Source organism: Gossypium arboreum, chromosome 9, assembly GCF_025698485.1.
Source record: "Gossypium arboreum isolate Shixiya-1 chromosome 9, ASM2569848v2, whole genome shotgun sequence".
NCBI lineage: Eukaryota > Viridiplantae > Streptophyta > Magnoliopsida > Malvales > Malvaceae > Gossypium > Gossypium arboreum.
In genome coordinates, this window is record NC_069078.1 from 28,736,324 (window position 1) to 28,739,520 (window position 3,197).

Sequence of the window (3,197 nt, forward strand, 5' to 3'; positions counted from 1 at the left end):
GAAAAGGCCAATTTTAAGGTTTTTTAGGCATTCCAAAGCCTATAAATACACCCTAGAGAAGGAGGAAAAGGGAGACGGAGAATAGGGGGTAAGGAATTACTCCAAGGAAGCCGATTGATCCATCTCAGGAGCCGGATTCATCATCAAGACTGAAGATCTCTCCTCAATTTCCCTTTAGGTGTTTTGGGTTTTCTTTATGTTTTGTACTCTTTATTCTTCTAAGATGTTTTCTTATTTAGTTATGAACTAAAACCCCTAAATACCTAAAGGGAATGAAACCTAAGACGAATCTTGTTATTATTTTCTGAATCGTATGATAATTATTTAACTTGTTCTTAATTATGTGTTCTTAATTCTTGTTTTGATATCCCAGGATACTGATTCAAGACATGTTCTTATTCAGAGGAGGAATAGACCCTATCTAAGAGTACATTTGTCATAATTAAGCAGAGTTGATTGCGCACCTAGACATAGGGTGACAAGATTTTTTCGGATTAGGGTGAAACCTAATAAGGGGATCCATAGATCGAGTTAATGCAACCCTAAAGTGTTAATTAGAGAAAAGTCTCAGTTATTCAATCTAGGGATTAGACGTTATTAGTCTTCAATAGGGATAATAACATAACTTAGGGATCTCTACAGAACAAGTTGAATGAATAAATCGTCTGATTTGGAGCCAGAATAACAAGTAAAGTCTAGGTGGATTTTTCCTTAGGTATTGTCTTAAGTCAATTGATTTTTCCCAAAAGCAATTCCCCAATTCTTTTCTCTGTGCGTTCTTAGTTTAGATAATTAGTTAGTTAAAACAAAAACCTCTTTATTCTTATGCTAGATAATAGAAAGATAGTCATTACTAGTACTTTTAGTTCCTTTGGGTTCGACAATCCGGTCTTGCTAAAACTATACTACTGTTCGATAGGTACACTTGCCTACATCGTGATAATAGTTAGTTCAAGAATGAGTAATTATAAATATTTAAAACCTATCACGAAATCATGCGATCAAGTTTTTGGCGCCGTTGCTGGGGAACTAAGATATTAGGAACGCTCAATTTTTATTACTTTAGCCATTTATTTTTCTTGCAATTAATTTTATTTTATTATTATTATTATTTATTAACCTACTATTTCTTTCTCTTGGCAGGTTTTTATAGTTTATGACTAGAAGAAACCTGTCGGGACCATTACTTTTTGACGAAGAAATTGATCGTACAGTTCATAGAAACCAAAAAGAAATAAGGCACAGCTTAAGATACACAGAGAACGAGCAAGAAGACGATACTCAACCCCCAATCGAAGAGATGGCTGAAAACCAAGGCAATCAGCTACCTCTTGCAATTGCGGTTAATCAAAATCCTGCTCCACGCACTATGTATGATTATGCTAAACCTTCTTTAATAGGAACTGAATCTAGCATAGTTAGACCTACTGTAGCTGCAAATACTTTTAAATTAAAACCTAACACTATTCAGATGATACAACAATTTGTTCAGTTTGATGGTTTGTAGGATGAAGATCCCAACGCTCACTTAGCAAACTTTCTAGAATTTTGCGATACATTTAAAATCAATGGCGTTTCTGATGATGCCATACGTCTTCAGTTGTTTCCCTTTTCATTGAGGAACAAAGCTAAACAGTGGTTGAACTCATTACCACGAGGGTCAATTACCACTTGGGAACAAATGACCGAAAAATTTTTGCTAAAATATTTTTTGCCTGCTAAAACGGCTAAATTACGTAATGATATCTCTTCTTTTGTACAGATGGATTTAGAAACACTCTACGATGCATGGGAGAGATACAAGAACCTTCTGAGAAGGTGCCTTCACCATGGATTACCGCTTTGGCTCCAAGTACAAACATTTCACAATGGTCTGAATCCTTCGACTTGGCAAATGGTTGGCGCAGCAATGGGCGGAACCATCATCAATAAAACACCAGAAGATGCCTATGAGTTTATAGAGAAGATGTCACTGAATAACTATCAGTGGCAAGTCATGAGGACAAAGCCAACGAAAACAGCTAGTGTTTATAACGTCGATTCGGTCACCATGCTGTCAAATCAGGTAGAACTCTTGAATAAAAATATTGATGGTTTTCTTACTTCTTCACAGGTTCACCCAGTAATGCAGTACGAAGCAAGTATTGGTGGAACAAACCATTCAGAATACCAACCTTATGGCTACAGCATGGATAATGAGCAATTAAACTACATGGGTAATAATCCTCGACCTCAAAACAATCTAAATAGTAACACTTATAATGTAGGTTAGAGGAACCACCCCAATTTCTCGTGGGGCGGTTAAGGAAATCAAAAACCACAACATCCTCCGGGCTACCAACAACCACCCTACCAACAGGAAAAGAAGCCAAACCTTGAAGATATGCTCTCAAAGTTTATATCAGTGTCAGAAACCCATTTTCAGAACACCGAGATAGCACTTAAAAATTAACAAGCGTCGATCTAAAACCTCGAAACTCAGATAGGCCAGCTTTCCAAACTAATCTCCGAACGACCACAAGGTAGTTTTCCAAGTAATACCGAACCTAACCCAATGGAATAACTCAATGCAATTAATATTCAAGATGACGAAGGAGTTGTTGAGCCTGAACCAGAACCGAGGCAAGAAACTGTGGTAAGTAAAGGTCAAGGTGAGGTAGATCAAAATACAAACAAACCAGTGACTGTCGAATATAAACCTCGTGTTCCATACCCCAACGTGACAAGGAAAGACCGCTCAGATGAACAATTTGGTAAATTCCTTAAACTCTTAAAAAAATTACATATTAACTTGCCGTTTATTGAAGCTCTATCGCAGATGCCAAACGCAATGAAATTTTTAAAGGAGCTTTTAGCAAATAAGCGAATGTTGGACAAGGCATCGCATGTGGAGCTTAACGCAGTTTGCTCGACCATTCTCCAAAATAAACAACCTAACAAACTAAAAGACCTAGGGAGCTTTACTATTCCTTGCTTAATTGGTAGTTTAGATGTTAATCATGCATTAGGTGATCTAGGGGCTAGTATCAACGTCATGCCTTACAAAATGTTTAAGCAACTAGGTCTCGGGAAACCCAAACAGACTAGGATGAGCATTCAATTAGCAGATAAAACTATAAAATTCCCTAGAGGTATTATTGAAGATGTGCTAGTTAAAATCGATAAATTTATATTTCCCGTTGACTTTATTGTTCTAG

The 3,197-nt window shown here is 36.8% G+C and overlaps 1 non-coding gene across 1 annotated transcript; it reads right to left on the reverse strand.

Moving 5' to 3' along the window:
- Positions 1-1,730: 1,730 nt before the first annotated feature.
- LOC128281192 (small nucleolar RNA R71) lies at positions 1,731-1,836 on the reverse strand. The gene has a single exon (XR_008271405.1). It is a non-coding gene; the product is annotated as a small nucleolar RNA R71 (small nucleolar RNA).
- Between the last annotated feature and the right edge of the window lie 1,361 nt (positions 1,837-3,197).